This window comes from Poecilia mexicana, unplaced genomic scaffold, assembly GCF_051168715.1.
Source record: "Poecilia mexicana isolate PSO_F unplaced genomic scaffold, ASM5116871v1 scaffold_11, whole genome shotgun sequence".
NCBI lineage: Eukaryota > Metazoa > Chordata > Actinopteri > Cyprinodontiformes > Poeciliidae > Poecilia > Poecilia mexicana.
Window position 1 is genome coordinate 19283117 of NW_028263380.1, and position 20300 is coordinate 19303416.

The window sequence follows — 20300 nt, forward strand, 5'->3', positions numbered from 1 at the left end:
AACCACCTATTTTGACCTAAAAGCCTCTCTCCCACTGAGGGTTGCCTGAGCAGTTGACTAATGAACAGGGAACTGTTTTTGCTACATACATTTGCACAATATGTAGCAAAAGCAACTACAATCTCGTTCAGCTTTGACACTTCCTGGTTAGTTACTAGTTGCTTAATCTCAGCCACTATTCTACTTGACTGATCTTTGCATCATTGAAAGACAACTACACAAAGATCTGTTATCCTGTTCATAACATTTTTGATTAGTAAACGTAGGAGCTCCTTCTATCTTATATAAGTAAATAGTTTAATTTCTGTTGATATTCCTATATTATTTTAAATGTTTTATCATTCTGTTTGCTTGTGTTTGCTTTCAAATGCCCCTATTTTGGTTTCTAGTTTGTTGTTCTTCAAATCTGTTTTTTTTTTTTTTTTATTTGGAGGAGATGGTTATTGTCCTTCCACTCATAACAGCTTTAGCCCCGTCCCATAAAGTAGAAGGGGAGACACTGTTGTTCATTCAAGTTAAACTATTCATTCAGGTCTGTCTACCTCTGTCCACACTCCAGGATCTGTTGGCAGAGAAACATTTAGCCTCCAGTATTTAAATTTATGATTCTGTCCAAGGTATATTTTTGAGAGCATGATCTGAGATAATTATCCGCCAACTTCTGCACCTAGAACTCTATTCTGGAATTTAGAAGATGTCAGCAGCTGTTTTGGCTCTTGTCAAGCTGCCTTATTGGTGTGATGGATGGGGCCGACTAACATGCTGTGGACCAGACAAACAATTATTGCTGAGATTTGCAGGCCAGCTGCAGACCCTGGAGCTCACTGATGGGTTGTAGTCGAACTTGAAGGAGCTGCTAGTTCGATCTGGCAGGAACAGTCTAATTTAGATGGTTGGAGTCACCACAGAGATGTAAAGTACAGGTGAAACTTATGGGATGAAAATGATAAAAATTGAAAGTCTCCCCAAACTAAAAAAAAAACTGCCAATGTCTGAACTGTTTCTGCCTTGGCTTGCTGGATTTCTCATTTCTCTTGGGTAATATGTAAGCAACGTTCTCTTGGATAAGGAATTGCGCTTGCCTACTTCCCTCCCCTGAAGACATCTGTGAAACCATGTTGCAGGGCACTCCTACTTCAGTGATTGTTGGCTGAGAGAGCTGGATATACAGGGATCAGGGACTTAGCTGCACTGGCACGCATACACACACATTTTATGGTTATAAACTAAGGCTGGGCCATGTTATATTATTTATCATAATACCTGTAAAAAAAACTTGCCTGGGAAAATAAATGTTATCATGATAGTCAAACTTCACGGTGTAAATACGTCATTCTATCATGCACGCAACAATATTCAAGCTGTAAAGATAAAGGGAAACATGGTTGAACCACCATAAAACCAAATAAGCAGATCAGCTGGTTTACAGTCTGGACTGGACTGAATTTAACAGAATTAGCTGATATCTGTAATAAGGTAAGGATATACAGTAACTGTAATAGTGTTTTGACCTCTGCAGTTCCTGTAATCACAGTTCTCTGGTTACACAGAGTTCAGCTCTGAGTCAATTCTCCTCTCAACACGGAAAACATGAACCAATCAGTCATGGCAAAAAAACTTTCTAAAACACTGATGTCTTCCCAAAAGCATGAAAGGTAAAAATAAAAACACAGACATTCATCATTTCAGCGGAGATATTTGTGACAAATGGAGCGAATAGCGAAAATTCAACCTGGAAGACTCCATCCCCTCCGTTCGTCCATCGGCGTCATGCTCATCTCCGACCTCAGCGCTGGACCTCACCTGGCGTGTCCAATCATCAATCAAGTTCTGCATAAAAGGATCCACACCCAAGCCGTCGGCCGCTTCCCAGCTGCGTTCAATCCGTTCATCTGCTCGCCACAGCTTCCCCGCCAGCACGTCTCATCCTGTGTTGGCCCTTTCTTTCCCCCTCAGAAGCTCCTCTGATGCAAGAGATGTTTCTCCCGACCTCAGCCTCGATTATTTCAAGCTGGCTCACCCGCCTATCTCTCACCTGCCTGGGGCTTCACTTACTCCACGATCCACCTCCGAAAACGTCATAATAAGCCCTCCTGTGACCTCATTAACTTTGACCTTTTGCCCATGACGCACGACGCAATTGCCTCCCGCACAGTCAACAGTCAGTGAGTCCAGCTAGCTAACTGCGGAGCTCTACGTGGAGGAGACAGCCTGTTAAAATATGCCACGTAAAGAAAGACGACAGAAACGGAGAGGATCCGATGGAAGCAGCAAAGGCCGTCTTCCTTCGCCCGCCAAGGTCTCGCCGCACCGATCCACGTCACCTTTTTCTCCCAGCTCACCATCGATTCTCCCTCCATTTTTCCACCGCCGCTCTCGCATCGTCTTCACACCGTTGCCACGCGATGAGTCAGCCACGTCAACAGCTTCTCTCTTCCGCATGCCGCCATGGTCGGCACCTTTCCGGATTTCCCTCTCTACGCCCGTCTCGGGCTGTCGGGGTAAGACGTAGCATTCACATGTCTCATTCGCATTATTACGAACTGCATTTCAATTAGCCTACCCTCTCCCGAACTCGTAGGCCACTCAGGCTGCGCCCAATATGCTCGAGGGGTTTTTACTGCACGATGACGAAATTGATTCGTCGTGTTTGGGAAGGCGCCTTTAAACGCAATACGAGCTCTAAGATTCTCTCACTGGGTTTTACTCTCGTGCGACAGCATAAGAGACCTGCTGCTGCCATACGAGCGGCAATACGCAGGAGAGACAGCAGGCGCAAATCGTGACACCGCACCTCGTACTGGCACTTCCGGTGGCAGGTCTGACACCTGCCACAAGTGCCACTGCGTTCGGCTGACTTCGGCTGACCTCGGCACCTCTTACTGGCACTTCCGCTGACACCTGCCACAAGTGCCACTGCCTTCGGGACTAGCTGCCAGAGTTGCCACTGCGTTCGGCTGACTTCGGCTGACCTCGGCACCTCGTACTGGCACTTCCGGTGGCAGGTCTGACACCTGCCACAAGTGCCACTGCGTTCGGGATTAGCTGCCAGTGCTGCCGCTGCGTTCGGCTGACTTCGGCTGACCTCGGCACCTCTTACTGGCACTTCCGCTGACACCTGCCACAAGTGCCACTGCTTTCGGGACTAGCTGCCAGAGTTGCCACTGTGTTCGGGTGACTTCGGCTGACTTCGGCTGACCTCGGCACCTCTTACTGGCACTTCCTCTGACACCTGCCATTAGTGTCACTGTTTTCGGGTCTAGCTGTCAGTGTTGCCACTGCGTTCGGCTGACTTCGGCTGACTTCGGCACCTTCCAAGGGTTGCCACGACCTCATACTGGCACCTCCCACGCCTCACGGACCCCTCTCGCCTATTTTTGCTCACGAGATTTAGGGCGGCCATCTTATAGCGTTCGACCGCTCCACTCAGCGTTATATGTTTAACAGGCACAATGACGTATTTGAACATTTAATCTTTCATAACACGCTGTTTTGTTACTGGAAACCTTATACATGCAGCCATATTTATAAACAGTTGTATTTTTAAAGTATTTTTAATTGTATTATACATACTTCAGCATATTTAAATATGCTTAGTGGGGAAAACAATAGAATAGAAATATAATATTCTTTGGTGACAGCTTCTGTGTCAGAATTAATATGAATGAATTTATAATTAATGAAAATAATGGTGGATCTGGCACAAAGTATTGCATTTCTTGTTAAGTATTCTGTTCCCTTAAAAAAAGCAAATATGCCCTGGTCTATTTTTTATACAGTCTCAAATTTCAGTTTCCAATAAACAGCCTCAGTGAAAACATGTTGACAGTTGCCATAAGCTGTCACTTGTGCCACGGGCTTCTGGGTAAGGTGCCACTTGTGCCACCTTACCACTGGGTAAGGTGACACAAGTAAGGTGGCCATGGGTGCCACAGGCTGCTAACCTCATTCTCTATCTGTTTCAGACAGAATGTAGCATATGAATAACTTTAGATCAAACAAATAGAAATAAAATATATCTTAATTACAACATAATTCTCATACATATTTAAATATACAGCCGGTGTTCAGACTTAAACAGAGAAAGACAACTCCTGCGCTTTCAGATGGGACCTCTTCTGCAACAGGTGATAATAACTACCAGTAGGTACCTACCACTACAACTGACACTCGGTTGCCATGGTATGTCAGTGCTGACAAGCTCCTGTCAGTTCCGGATTATAATTATTTTCATACAATGACCTTAATATAATGCTATTGATTATTAAACCGGGTAAGTTCACTAATATTGACTTATTAGTTAACATTTCTGACAGTGGCAACATGAGATATTGACAATTCCAGAGTGACATTATGTTCAGCCTGGTTCCATGACAGTGCACAGGATGTCATAAGTTATAGTGGCTGCCTGGTCTATTATCTAATAGACCAGGCAGCCACTATAACTTTCAGTGTTTTTTGTTAAGATAATGCATTTTTTAAAAAAAGAAACATGTTATCATAATTTTCCAAAAATGCCAGTTAATCATTTTTAAATAGTTATTACTTGTTTTTATTTATTACATTTAATCCCCGCTATTTTTCATTATTTGTCAAGTTTATTACAGATTTGTGTGGCATAAATGAAGGTTGCTTCTCTGTGTTTTTTTCTGGTTCGGTTCATTGTCTTCAAAGTTTTCTTATTCAAAGATGAGAGAATGACTAAAATCTGAGCTAAAAAATGCATTTCAACAGCATTTTCAAGGCAGCAGGAGGATTTTCACTTTCAAGTTAAAACAACTTCAATTTTTTTACACCAATATTGAATATTGATAAGTCAAAACACAAATTATTTACACCTCAAAAAATTTGACAATGTGTGAATCTTAAGCAGCATTAAGAACAAGAATGTTACATATTTTTGGAAATAAAAATTACTTTAGTTTATACTTAAGATGCAAATGATTTTTTCAAAGAAAATTGTGCTGTTTACATATTATTTTATTTGGCAGATATGTTTCAACATTTTTTCAAGTTTGTCACAAAGTATATGCATAGTAATTGATTTGTCAATATTTATTAGCCATTGTATGTAAATACTTTAAACAGCAATTTGAAGTCTACTGTAAAATTCATGTTTAGTCAACGTGTGAATTTACTACATCAGGATCAAATAACTTATTATTCCTCCATGAGAAATTATGATCATTAAGCTTAAATTTATTTTTCAAACTTTATTAATTTCTACAATATACGTTATACAGAGTCTGATTATTATTACTATTATCCAGTTGCAACATTTGGCTTCCTGTTGCACTATGTCAGCCACTGTTCTGCGATATAAACATGGGCAAGGGTTGAATGTCATTTTGATTAAGTAAAAAGTCCTATTAACTATCAGTGATGTGTGATTAACCAGATGTGTCTTTGAACATAGTGACAGGTTCCACTGTAATAGTGACACTTTATAGTATATTCAATTGGCCATCTTGATTGAATTAAACTCAGTCAAAAATATTCAAAGTGTTAAATGGATAAATATACAATTACCATTGAATTTTTTTTTATAAACACGCATTATAAGTAACACGTTTTCAAAAAACTGTCATTGCCATCCCCCAAAACATCGGAAACAGTTGTGACAGCTCTGAAACATCCTGGACATCTAACAGCAGCTCTAGTGGAGGCGAGACTCAGCTGTTACAAAGGTGCCGAAACCAATGGCATCCCTGATACCTTCTGTGTATTTGATTAATTCAAAGACGGAAGGAGTCGGCTGGATTATTCAGATGAACTTTAGTGAATAAATAGGATGAACGAATCATACATGATATAATAAACGTGTAGGAATTCAGCTAACATAAGTATTTATGCGAAAAAAAAATTATTAAATTCTGTCTTCTTCGTCTGTGTTTAAGTTCTTCTTCTACTAGTAATAAAGCATCATGGGATATGTAGTCCATTTGCCTAAGTCAGTAGCAACACTGAGAGCTAGACCCGAAAACAGTGGCACTAATGGCAGGTGTCACCGGAAGTGCCAGTAAGAGGTGCCGAGGTCAGCCGAAGTCAGCCGAACGCAGTGGCAACTCTGGCAGCTAGTCCCGAAAGCAGTGGCACTTGTGGCAGGTGTCACCGGAAGTGCCAGTAAGAGGTGCCGAGGTCAGCCGAAGTCAGCCGAACGCAGTGGCAACTCTGGCAGCTAGTCCCGAAAGCAGTGGCACTTGTGGCAGGTGTCAGCGGAAGTGCCAGTAAGAGGTGCCGAGGTCAGCCGAAGTCAGCCGAACGCAGTGGCACTTGTGGCAGGTGTCAGACCTGCCACCGGAAGTGCCAGTACGAGGTGCGGTGTCACGATTTGCGCTCGGCCCTGCTGATACGCAGAGCTTGGTACAGTTTTCCCCTATTAGCCGACTGAGTTGAGCATGCTGTTGGAGGTAGGCAATGGTAAATAAATGACAAGTTTGTACAAATGGAGCACCTTCAGCTCGTCGACTAGTAGCCCGTAGCCCGCTGATATGTTCTAAAGAGGACCCTCGTTAGTGCTCATTTTGGAAATGTCTTGTTGAGACGCTTTACCAGGCCGAGAAAGAGTCGCATGCTGTTAGACAAAGGGCCCATAGTTAAAAGTTACATTTTTGATTCTGACACCAAGGTCCATTTCTCACGAGAAACAGAAACTTATCAGGCCACAGAGACATGGTGTGATTTCAGGGAGTGTCTTCAGTCCATATAACCAGCTACCCTCCTTTTACTCCTCAGACGCTGCACAGACTTTTTTAGAAACTCTTCTCGGATGTAATGGTAAAGCGTCTCCTTTCAGCGCTGAAAGTTAATAAAATAAGTAAAGTCTGACTGCTTTTGTTGGCTGATTTTATGCTCCGTGTGTCGATACAAATTATGATTCATCGATTGAGATTCTCGTTCTCAACAGTCCTCACATGAGTAGTTTTTACTGCAGTGTACCTTCTGCCCCATAAGCTGATGCCCTCATGTTAAACTTGTTTGGAGTCAGGGCAGCCTAGAGGGATTACTCATTCATATAACAGCAGTCGTATGCGCACTCAGTTACAGAGAGCCGTGTAGCCCATTGTCTCGGTTACCGCATTCTATCACAGCTCCATCATCGGCTAACCGTTGTCAACCGGAATACTATGCTGTCTTTGATTGTGTGATGATACAACTCATATTACCAATTGACTCTGCGCACAAGAACGTATTAATCATCCAATAATTAGGAGTTTTGCCTCAGTTGCGAGGCGTCACACGTTGTACAGTTGCTGTACGGAACGTGACGTTGACTAACAACTCCTCCATGACAATTTCGGTACAATCGTTCCAGACCTTTATCAATTAAACAAGCTATGAATTCTCGCTTTCATCATCCATTTCAGCAGCTCAAGTCTTCAGCATTTTACTAACCTGTTTCCCAAGAGTTAATTTCTGCAAGCGATCGCAGATCATCGCTCTGCTATAAGTTGTTGTGTTTTAACTAAGCCAAACCTCCACCATCTGTCTCATGTCTATCGCCATCATTTAATTTCAGCATTCTGCTCATTACGATCTGGTCATTTTAACACTATTGCAGATAAGCTACCCCTCTGCCTGTGCCCTGTCCAGTCCAGCTATTAGACAAGTCACCCATTTCAAAGCTTAATCTCATCCTGTCTGTATATTTCCTCAGTTTTCATCCCCATTCTGAGTCTTGGTTTTCTTCATTCTCATCAGTTTCATGCACGCAACCCTGAATAAAAAAAAAAAGTATAAATCATTCAGCTATAGACTATGTTCACTGGTCTTCAAGGTATTCTCTTGGCCTCACGCTAACATCCAGTGCCAGAGGAGCACTGCGCAATTCTCTGGTGGTGGTTGGTCAACCTCACGCTAATGCATGTTATCTCGTCAATGTTTTGATATCTTTCCCCTTTGTCCTTTACACCTTTATCTTCAGGTTTCATTCCAGTCTGTAACCCCTCAGCTGGCCTTCATCCTCCAGCCTGGCTCAGCGCCGCCCCAGTATGCCCTCAGCTGGCCCATGTCCCAGCTGTTCTCTGTCTATCCAGCGAGGCGCCTCTCCAGCCCGCATCTATCCTTCAGCCTTTCTCCAGGCTATTCTGCATCCCCACAAGCTGACCCGTACCCTCCAGCCCGGCTCCGCGCCACCCCATATCCCCACGGCTGGCCCTCATTCACTTGCCTGGCTCTGCGCCATCCAGTATCCCTTCTGCTGGCCCCCCATTTACCTGCCTGGCTCTGTGCCTTCAACTTTCCTTCACTCTGGTATTGCCTGATATTTTTTCAGCCTTTCTCTTAGCAGGCCTTCATTCTTTGTTTTTTAAAAGAATTATTGTAATAATAAGAGGTTCGTTCATATTAACTAATGGATAAATTGTTGCCACTTCTTTCTTAGATTTTTTTTTTTTATATTGTTTGTTTCCTTTTAACTTCTTCCAGTTTCTTTTTAAAGTCTGCTTGGCTGTGAACACAACAGTTTGACCTCAGTCACATGAAATAAGCCTAGATTTTGCTGTGATTTATATTTCTAAAAAGAAATATAGCGAGTATATTTCTTTTTAGGGTCTCCGACACTGACGATACTTCTTAGCTTTTCCATTATTTCTTCATCAGTCATCTTGCCTCCCTTCGCTTTTTGTTGGTCAGCTGCCTTGGGACTTTCTGTTTCTTGGGCCGGCCTTGTGTACATGGATTTTGTGTGCGCTGGCCGTGGCGCCACGACCGGAGGCGGTGTATCGTCGTCCTCGTCGTCGTCGCCGTCTCTGGCTAACGGAGAAGTAGTCGTATCTTTCTTGCCCGGCAACTGAGAATCTTTATCTGAAGTAGGAACATCCATGTACTTCTGTTTTCCGCTAGATAGAGGGATTTCATGAAAACCCCTCTATCAATCAAATTTGATTCCTCCTACCAGTTTCTCACCTTCTAGACTTCCGCACTCCTTTGGCGACTACCAGTACTGTGATTTTTCTCTCCACATCCTCAAGCCAGCTCACAAGTCTTAGGTTCCCTTTTCCTTGGGCCTCGGCCCCTTTTTTGGGGGGAGAGCATCCCTAATCAGTTATCAGGATGTTCATCGAATTCACGTCAAATCTCAGCTCAAATCAGCTGCCGGGGTCCGAGCGCCAAAGAACTGTTATTCATTCCTGTCATTAAACCTTTTAATTGTTCCTTTTTCTTCGTCTGAGTCTTTCCAGATTGAAATGGAGCTAATAGCGAAAATTCAACCTGGAAGACTCCATCCCCTCCGTTCGTCCATCGGCGTCATGCTCATCTCCGACCTCAGCGCTGGACCTCACCCGGCGCGTCCAATCATCAATCAAGCTCTGCATAAAAGGATCCACACCCAAGCTGTCGGCCGCTTCCCAGCTGCGTTCAACCCACCACCTCCCCTTCTCCACCCACATCCTTCGGCTCTCCAGGATGGCACCCTTTCCAGACCTCCACCACCAGTGTCGGGCCCCGAGGGAGAGCATCCCTAATCGGTTATCGGGATGGTCATCGAGTTCACATCAAATCTCAGCTCAGATCAGCTGCTGGGGCCCGAGCGAACTTATTCATTGCTATCATTAAATCTTTTAATTGTTCCTTTTTCTTCGTCTGAGTCTTTCCAGATTGAAATGGAAAAAAATGAAAATGAACAAAGTTCCAGGTCATGAGGAAGTATGCTCAAGCTTTTTCTGTTTCCAGGGTTTTTATGTAACACATTTTATTGAGCATTTTTATAATGCAGATTTTCTTTTAAAAACAAGATTAGTTTTGCACATAATGTTTGTCTTTTAAAAAAAACATAATGTGGAACCACTTTTTAACATCTTGTAAACTAATGTTCTGTTGAACCACGAGTTTAATTTGTGTATTTATCTATTTTATCTCCATTTGTAAGCTGTTTCAGACAGATTTCAGTCTTTTGTTAGCAAACTAGTTTACATTTCCATTTATCCATTTGGTATTTTCCTTGATGCATAATGTGTAATTTTGTTTATTATATATGCATATTGTTTATGTAGTTACTTTATAAAGGAAAGTAAAAAGAATATTCAAAGAAAGCCCTGCTACCCCTACCCAAAAAATTGAAAGTAAACATGGAATATTGTCTGATATCATTAGAAGTATTTAAAAAGTATTGTGATATAATTTTTCATCCCTGATATTTCATTTAATTGCAGGTTGGAGCCTCCCCACTGGGTGAAGAGCTGCAGCCTCAGACCCATATTATGTCTGAAGTGTTTGTGTTTTGGATGGGTTCTACTGAAATATGTGAATTTCCCTCTGAGTTTAATAAATTGCATTCATTCATACGAGTCTTTTTTGTTATAGCAATAAAATCGGTTATTCAGTTAAATATCCACCAAGCCTCGATCTTCAATCAAGCCTTTCAGTACTAATGTCTTCCTAAGTTTAGGTTCATCACCTGAAGGTGATCTGTAAAATTTCCAGTTTATTCTGACTAATTTTGCCTGTCAAAATTAAGACAGTTTTTAACAGCATCATAGTTAAACTAATACAGGTTTACTAAGTTAGTAATAATCCCCTTTGATATTTACATAGTTTAAAGGATAATATCTAAGTCTTACACCTTTCATATCTCAACTGGTAGGGGTTTATACACTCATCCACTAGGTGTCCGTAAAGAACGCTCTAAAGTAGCGGTTCTCAACGTGGGCGGTACCGCCTCCCAGGGGGCGTTCAGATTCAGATTTTACAAAAGGGGGGCGCTGGGATGCGTTTGGGGGGCGTTTGGACGAAGGTAAACTTTACACTTTAAATGCACAACAATGCCAGTTTAGACTTTGAGCAACTTGGTAAAACTGTGTTGTTTAACATTAAACCATGCTTGGCTGCAACGATATAGCTACATGGCACCTCTCCTTCTATTCAGTGTTTGTTTGCTTCTGTTAGCTTCTTGGCGCAGCTCCGTCCTCTTGCTACTGGTAGCTAAAATCACGATACCCTCACTGTGTATCCCTCTGAAAAATGAACCCATTTAAATAAAGAAATCCCTCCATGGTGATACCACGATAGAGAGCGTTCATTTTATAGCGTTAACAATGGTGCTGTAAGTGGTCCGGTATGAAACTGGGGTGATGGAACAACACAGCACTTTTAAATTTCAATAATCAGACTGCAGAAATTGTTTCCGATGTTTTAAAATGTTTGTAGCGGCTAAAATCCTATATTTTAGGCTACTGGTGGTTGTTGTTGAAAGGCGTTGGTTTTACGTGCGCTCAATTAAGATTCAGCATGCCGATCTTCCGTTTGATATAAAGTTAAGTCATTTATTTTCAGTACAGTGTCCATTGTCTTACTGTTTTCCTTAAGATCCACATAAATTCGACACACATCCAAAACCAAGCACAGTAGAAAACTGTTTGCCTCTACCTATTAACAACACCTGAACAGAATCATGATTGACCTTAAATAACCCATCCCCCATCAGACACTCAGAACTCAAAATAAAATACGCCCCCTGGTGGCGATAAACACCAGAAAGGATAAATGGCTCCTACAATGTTTATGTGAGTCTGCCTTTCCCCATCGATACGCTTCCCGACCGCCCTGCACCATAGGGGGTTAAAAAAAAAGAGAAGCGGGACATAAAACGGAGCGACGAACTAGATGTGAATTATGGCATAAAAACAGAGAATCCGACGCTGAACAGTGAAAAATCAACACATGATGTGAAACATGATGATTAGGAGGCGCAGCAGGTGATGAGTGAAGATTACTGATGGTCAATAAATGATAAAAATAAATCTAGCAACAGTAAAGAAACTAAAGTGGACGTAGCAATAAACCAAGAGAGGATAATACTAATCAGATGAAAATGGAAATGAATGAAGAACAAAATGCAAGAATAAACTAAGAAAAAACTAAAGGAAATACAGAGGAATAAACTGGTATAGCAAGACCTTTAGAGCAATAATTAATACAGAGACTGTATGGCATGAATAAACAGACACTATTTCCAGATAAAAAGTAAAATAATATTGTTGAAATGTCATGGGTTTGTTGAGACCACATCTAATACTGAGAATAAATATATCTTACAGATCATAACAGTAAATAGCTTATCACTTATTCATGTTTTTAATTAGATTTGATTAAGAACCAGAGTTGTTCTTTGTAATTTCTGTCCAGTAAAACTATTAATCTATAAATCAATAGAGAGATCTATATAAAGATATAATCAATGTTTCTATCTCATATTTCTATGGCATTAAAGGACCTGGAACTTTTGTTTTTCTGCTGAAAGCTCTGGATTGCACACTAAAGGCCATGTGCGTGAAGTTTTATGGATGATACTCTGATGTCCCATTCTCCTGAAGGCAGCACAGAGCTGCACCACCAGAAACCGACAGAAACACTGAAGAGAAGAAGAGCTATGATTAATGTAGTTACAGTTCTATCCATGTTTTAATGCTGCAGAGCTCAGTCGTTTTGCAAATAGTTCAAAGTTTAAATTGGCATGTTGAACATCTTTTATCTGATCATTTTGTGGAATATTTAACAACTAGAAAATGGCACAAAAAAAGAATATTTTTCCACTCTGATTGGCTGCTGTTAGGCCTTCCAATTTTAACTTGAATGTTCATTGCATTTTTCCTAGACACCTGTGAAAATAATTTCTATTCCCATGGCTTTTTTGTTCTCTGGGAAATTATTTTTGATGATAAATACAGTAACAAGCATAAAAAAAACATCTACAATAGTGATATGAATATTAATGATAAAATAATGGTCTGTGCAAAGTAGCCTGCAAATTGTTTTGGTGGGGGGCGGTGAGGGACCTGGATAAAGGCTAGGGGGGCGCTGGCCCAAAAAAGGTTGAGAAACACTGCTCTAAAGTCTGGTGAAGCTAGTGATGCCTCTCCTTTGTGGGCTCCATCCACTATCATCCATCTGTCCTCCTATGCTGCTCCCTCCAGCTGTTCTCTCTCCACACTGCAATCCCGAGCTCTCGTAGTTTGGTGGTTGCTTCTGTTAGCGTTGAATACGTCTTCTCTCCAACTGACTCTTACGTTGGGCCGGAAACGTACATTTTGCAGGTGAAGCTATTCTGTCCTCCTCTGCCTATCAGGAGGATAGTTGTGGTTGAAACAGATGGGTTGACCCTCACGGATTGTTGACTCCATGCCAGTCACAACCTAAAACCTTTTCTTTCACAGTAAAATCAAAAAATCGTACAATTATTGACTTTGGAGAGGCAGTACCATCTCTTGGCTTAGACAGGAATGCTAGGTGAGCTCTCTCTTTTCAGGTCCATCTCTTGCTTGTTCAAAGTTGGGCAAATCAGAGCTTGTATGAAGTCAATTATTTCCTGCCCTTCACCCCCTTCAGGAACGTCTATTTTGGAGGTCTTCACAGTGTGCAGTAAGATCCACTTCTCACTGTAGCAGCACACAACTTGCTCGTGTCTCATCCCCACAACCACTCTGATTTTCTACTCTTTCTCGTCTAGGCTTTTATCTTATTTCAGTATTTTAGATATTAAATCCTCAGCAGAGAGCTATAGACGGTCCAGGTTTTAGTTTGCTTATGATCCTCTTGGTTCTTGCTTCAAACTTTCTTTAGCTCCTCCATAATTTGTGAAAAGTTCCCTCTTTGTGTACCTGCGTTGGTAGCTTTAGCATGGTTAGCTGGGCTTGGCAATTTTCTTCCCTGTGTTTCTTTCCTCCTATTTTTTGTGCTTATTTGAGCTTTAGTGTGTTTACTTGACTTGTTCATCTTAACCCACCACTTGACACTGAAAAGCTGAGTTTTACAACCGTTGTCTTACATGGTTTTATAACCATCAGTCAGGAGCCTAAAGTTTAGTCTTGGTTGTTCCTTTTAACAAATTTTAACATTTAGCATGTGGTAAATTCAACCTCTTTACAAGATGATGCAGTTCAAAACCAAGAAATAGAAAGAGCCCCAACATGATGGTAGTGCATATTTTAAGAAAGTGCATCACATAAAAAAATTCACCAGATGAAATAGCAAACAACTCTTCAAGCAGTGATGATCTGTATGTTTTTGTGGTTAATTCTGATCAAATTTGAGCTACCACAGACTAAAAACTGGCACCAGTATGTCAGTTCTGATAGACGCCTGAGCCTCAGCTGTCAAAGTGACACACATTTTAAAAAAGTGACGCCATGTCCCTAATTGCATTTAACTGATAGAAAGATTTATTATTTCTAGGGAATTTTCAAGTGCTGTGTGGAAAAAGGACACAAGACAACTTAAAGCACATTCCTTGTAATTAAAGGTGATGACTTCAACATTCTTAGCTACAAGACTTTAACAGAACTGGGATTAATCAATGTGGTCACAGCAGTGTCAGCTAAAGCACAGTGACGCACCATGAGCTGGTGGAAAGTCATCCAGACTTGTTCTAAGGAATTGAAAAATTGAAAGATTTTCAGGTGAAGTCTCAACTCGATCCTAACACTAGATCAGATCAATGTATGCACTTCCACATACGCCAAAAAGTGGAGAATGAACTTAAGAAACTACAGGAGGATGATGACATCACCGAAAACGTCACTTGTCTCAGACCCTGGGTTTCACTGATTGCCACACCTCTGAAGCCCAAAGACGCCAGAAAAGTGAGAATCTCCTTTCTGCATACAAAGATTGCTGTGAGAACAAAAGACAATAAGCCCAAAACCAAAATTAAATCTCATGCTGACACGAGGTATTGTGCCACCTTACATACACTGGCTCTTGGTGATACTGTGTGGCATGGACAACCTAAGTGCAATAAACTTACTGTACCATATGATGTCAGACCATATACAGCGATGAGAGTTAAGGGCTCTGTGATGACAGCTTCCATTTACGGATATTCTGTCAGTGAACTCTTCTTTCTTTCAAAGCATTTCTCCACATGTGGATATTCAATCGGATCACGATGATGTTTGCAGTCAGTTTGACAACACTGGAAAAACTCCATTCAGGTTTCCCAGTAGGAGCAGCAAACGACCACCTGCATGTTTAAAGGAAGAGAATATAAGCAATCTTTCTCTCTGTGCTTTTTGTTAGAAAAGTGCTGGTGCAGGGTTTAGCACAACCCATATAAGGAAGCCTTAGTCCTTGACGCAGGCGTCGCAGGTTCGATTCCCGGCCTGGTGACCTTTGCCACATGTCTTCCCTCTCTTGTTACCCTATACCTTCCTGTCTGAGCACTTTCAAATAAAGGCCACTAGAGCCAAAAGAAAAAAAAAGTGGCAGCCCTATTTAGCAATAACTCTCTTAATTGATAATGTTAACTTTTCATAAAACTTTGCTCATTTGCTTAAATAAGGGAGACGTAATTCAGCTGAATTGTTCACCAGTCAATGTATTTGAAGAGTTTGAATGAGATTTGAGCAGAACAGCCTGTAGTTCCAGTAAGGACATTCATTTCTTGTCAAAGGTGGAGAAAGACGTGCTTTATGATACATTTCCTCCAAGCAGAGAAGCCTTACGCAGCAATTCAAGCTTGTGTTGATTAACCCATTTACAGGAAAGCTCAGATAATACTGGAATAAACTGATATCCTGCACTAAAAAAGACATAAAAGGACTAATGATTAAAAACACATGAACAATTAATGATAAAACACATGAACAACATTTAGTGCTTCAAGCACAACCCAGTTTGAAAATCTTCTGATAAGATAAGGTTGTAATTTAGTTTCTGATTGGCTCTGTGAGGCTATATATTTTAATTTAACCACAACATTTTTTAAAAACTTCAATAGAGAACTTATTGTTATCAAACAATCTTATAGTCGGGGCGTAATTCCTCACATGAATTCATATCTCATGTATAGTAGTGACGAGTGTTTCTGACATATAGCTCAGAATGTGATGGGAAGTACCCCTTAAACAATTTCTCCTCATTAAAACCTAAAGAAGTTTCAGATATTTAATTCCTATGCTTACATACATTTTCATTTCTCCTGTGGCGAAAAAATTTACAATGGACCTATAAGCTGAACAAATATGCACAAGTGCAATAATCGTTAAATAAAGGACCAAATGTGCGATTTATTTTTATTTTTTATTTTTTCAGAAATTGCTGAATTCTCTATTATGAGAGTTATATCAGGAATGCGTTTAAATTGATATAAGAAACGGTAATTAAGCATATTTGTCTCAGATAGAGGAACAAAGCTGGGACATGTAGACCGCCATGTAGCTTGTTTTAATTTCACTTTTGTTTGTTGTCTATTGCAGTGTTTCTCCCATAGTGCTCCAATTTATTGTAAATCTGGAGAAGAAATAGAAATAATATACATCTATATTATAGTGAAGCTATCAATCTTATTAAGTTATCTGCCAGCTCATCTACTGGGTTACAGCATAGAAGCAGGTGAAAGAGTAGAAGTGATTAAAAGTTTATGTTGTGTTGTCTGTGAAAGAACGTTTTGTAGCTGTTCTGTTAAGTGAGTCAATGGAAATTGTACTGTCAAAGACAGCAATGGCCAACTCTCTGTTATTCTTCTGTCAATTTGATACAGTAGGGGCTTCCATACTTCACATATCTGTGTCCTCTGTCACTTTTATCAGCAGTTAAAACTGTTTAATCCATTGTTAACAAGTGGTAACCTGTTTTTCTGAGCCGCCTTTAAACGCAACATGAGCGCTACGACAGGTTTACACCTGTGCGGCAGTGAAGGAGACCTGCTGCTGCTCTGCAGAGCTACGTAGGTGAGTTAGGATCACGGCAGCAAACCAGCAAAACGCAAAGAACTTTTCACAGTTTTTCCCTCCAAACTAACTGACTGAGTTGAGTAAAGCTGCTGGATGCAGGTAATGTTAGCTAAAAGATGGCTAGCTAATATCAATACAGAACCTCGAGAGAAAATTCTCAAACTTAAGCTTAACAAGTAGTCTGTAGGCTACCGATGTTGTTGCCTATGTCCAGCTACGAACATTCATTTTTCCACCAAAAAAAGTTAGAGACAGGGAATCTCTAAAAATCCTCTTCTCCCCCCCACCCCCACCACACACACACACACACACACACACACACACACACACGCACACACACACACACACACACACTCGTTGTTCAACCAGACAGCTATTTGTAATCCATAGGAGGGCCCACAAAATGTTTGGAGACTGCTGGGGGGGCGCAGGAGAAAAAGTTTGGGAACCACCGGTCTAGATCATGCTGAGACAGGCACGTGCAGAGTGGGGGCCTGGGGGTGCTTGAGCACCTGCCCTTTTTGCTCCTTGCCCCAAAGTGCCCTTTTGGTCAATTTTTTATTTTTTTTTTTGGTATTATTATTTTCAAAGCTCTCTTCTGACACATAATAACATGTACTAAAATTATTTTATTTATTTATTTATTTTTTTGTACAACATAATAAGCCTTCCGGTCACCTTGTTACCTTTGACCTTTTGCCCATGATGCATGACGCAGTTGCCTCTTGCGCAGTGAGATAAGGCGGCTTACTGGAGCTCAGCATAGCGAACGATCCAGATTACAGAACAGTTTTTGGTGAAATATATATATAAAAAAAACGTTTTTGGTGAATAAAGCGGAGTAGACTTGCTACTTGCCAGATGACGGAAAACGTTGAAAGTATCGTTTCTGCTTCAGCACGGAGTCGCGGTTTAAGCAGAGAGGTAATGAAATACAACAGACACTGACAGGCCTCTGCGTCTGGCTTACTCTGAAGAACTACTGAGCGGGAGGAGACAGCCAGGTGAGGAAAAACTGTTCTGATCTATCGATTCAGTATTTTTATCATACAGACATTAGGCTTTTATTGTTGTGCTATTAGCTAGCTGCTAGCTACGACTTTGCTAGCAAAGCTAGATAACTGAAAAGCTTCTTCCCTGTGTACGAGGCACATCGCTTTTTTTTTTTTTTGAGCACCTGCCCTTTTAGTGGTCTCTGCACGGCCCTGTGCTGAGACATAAGTCCTCTAATCCTGGAGATGTTCTCCAGTTGATAGAAGGCCGACTTTGTGACTGTCTTGATGTGGCTCTGAAGGTTCAAGTTAGAGTCCATCACTACTCCCAGGTTTCGGGCTGATCGCTGGTTTTCAGTTGTAATAACTGAAGCTGTGCATTGACTCTAGTTCGCTCCTCTTTAGGTCCAAAGATAATAACTTCAGTTTTGTTTCTGTTCAACTGGAAAAAGTTTTGGCACATCCACATTTATCTGTTCTAAGCATCTATTCAGTGATTGGATGGGTTCAGAGTCACCTGGTGACATCGTGATGTAGCTGTAATATATCATCTGCATAGTTATGGTAGCTAATCTTTTTTCCTGCTATAACCTGAGCCAGCGGGAGCTTTAAGAAATACGGTACTTCTGTCTGCTTTGATAAGAAGTTTCTTATTGAAACAAAGAAATCCCTGTTTTTTTATGCAAGATTCAAACCATTTGAGTACTGGACAGGAGAGTCCGACTCAACTCTCCAGTCGATTCAGTAATATGTCATGGTCGACAGTGTCAAAAGCTGCACTGAGGTCCAACAGAACCAGCACTGTGGTTCTCCCACCATCTGCATTTACATGGATGTCACTGAACACTTTGATGAGGTGAAAGGACTTTAAATTACAGAGACCTTGGAACTATTCACACCCTTACTGATAAGCAAGTCCAGAGTGTGTACTTCATTGTTAGCTAATAAAAGTACATAAAACAGTAGACGGTGCCAATCAAAACTGCTTAAGTCTTTTAAACTTGTATTCATTACTTCACTGCACCTGGAGTGTCTACACTGCTCTCTGACTGATCATGGCCTTCAGGTTCCCCTTTGGTAAGTCAAGATAACTAAATGTTGAATCTATTCTCATGTAGAAAATATCCAACAAAATATTGAATATTTTCAATTATATTCTATTAAATAAATTAGAATATTATTGAAAAGCCCATTTATTTTAGAAATTTTCCTAGGTGAAACACACACACACACACACACATATATATATATATATATGTATATATACATCATCTTATGTTTCTCTTTTTTTAAAAACTAAAACCAAATGCATTAAATAATTGCAAGATTGTAATCCCTTCCTTCCTCACCTTCATTTCATCTCAACTGATTAATTTCTAATCAGACAGAATGCAAATGAGGAAAAGAAAAGGTCAGTTAATTTAACTTGAATAATTACAATAAAGTTGCCACTGCCATTATGTATGTTGGTTTTGGATTCAAATGCAGCAGGCAGAGATGATGAATAGATTTAATAAAGAATGAAAAACAAAAACTTAGAACAAATAGCCAAGAGGAACACAGGGAGCCGGAATAGGACAAAAATAACAGGAACCAGGAACAACAGAGAATCAACAGGACTTGGTATGATTTAACAGGAGGAACCAGCAAGACATGTGAGCAGAAGAAGGGCTTAAAAAACCGTGAGGGTGAATTCTGGAACAAAAGACCTGGGCTGATAAACTACCAGGCTGCAGGTGTGGAGAGAAACCAGACATCAAGCTGAGGAGAGAGACAGAAAATGGCACAGGGAGCACACAACAGTGGAATTAGGAAAATGAATCTAATGAATAGAATCTTACTTCTCGTGTCTATGACTAGACACGAGAAGTAAATAAGCAAACTAGAATAAAGAATTGAATGGAGGTAAAATAGAAACAAGGCTGACGTAATGAAAATAAGAAACTAAGGAATACAATAATAATGGAAGTCGACTGAAATTATCAAAACGACACAAGAGCCTCACCGCAGCTTCTCTCTAACTTGTAAATTAAATTAAAAAGTATTAATGGAGAGCTTAGTGTCAGATATTATGTGTGTGTAATTAGGTCAGTGGTACCCAAATATAAATCTTTAAGGTCCACAAAGACATTTTTCAATAGCCGAAGGTGCATTTATTATAAACGGTGAACTCGCAAGCCATAAACTCACATTCAAATGCTTCTTTTCACACAAAACAAAAAACATTAGGAAATTAAATTCATTTCAAATTATATATAAATTTACATACTTAAAAAACTGCAAAAAAAATAAAATAAATGTGATGAGGGAGTTTGAAAAATATTTTAAAAATGAATATAAAAGAGCAATCGTTTGAGGTGACTCAAGGAACTCAGGAATTTAAAAATGAAAGGCTTCCTGTGCTTACCTAAGATCCATGCTACTCTGAGTGAGCACTCCTTTCCTTTTAGTTGTTGTGGAAAGTCTTTTTCAAAATACCACAGGAAAATAAAGATGTCTCAAACATGCATGACAAAAATCAAGGCAACACTCCAGGTCTGTTTCTGATGAGGAAATAACAATATAACATGACATAAAGCTGAAAAAAGTCAATTTTACATAATACTGGCCAAGGGTGTAGAAACCAGTTTGTCACTGT

The 20300-nt window shown here is 40.5% G+C and overlaps 1 long non-coding RNA gene across 1 annotated transcript in view; it reads right to left on the reverse strand.

Annotated features, from left to right (window-relative positions):
* LOC148156467 (uncharacterized) overlaps positions 1-6341 on the reverse strand; it is a 261721-nt gene extending 255380 nt beyond the window's left edge. The window contains exon 1 of the long non-coding RNA XR_015764651.1: positions 4152-6341. This is a non-coding gene — a long non-coding RNA (uncharacterized LOC148156467). The remainder of the gene's footprint in view (positions 1-4151) is intronic.
* Positions 6342-20300: the final 13959 nt, after the last annotated feature.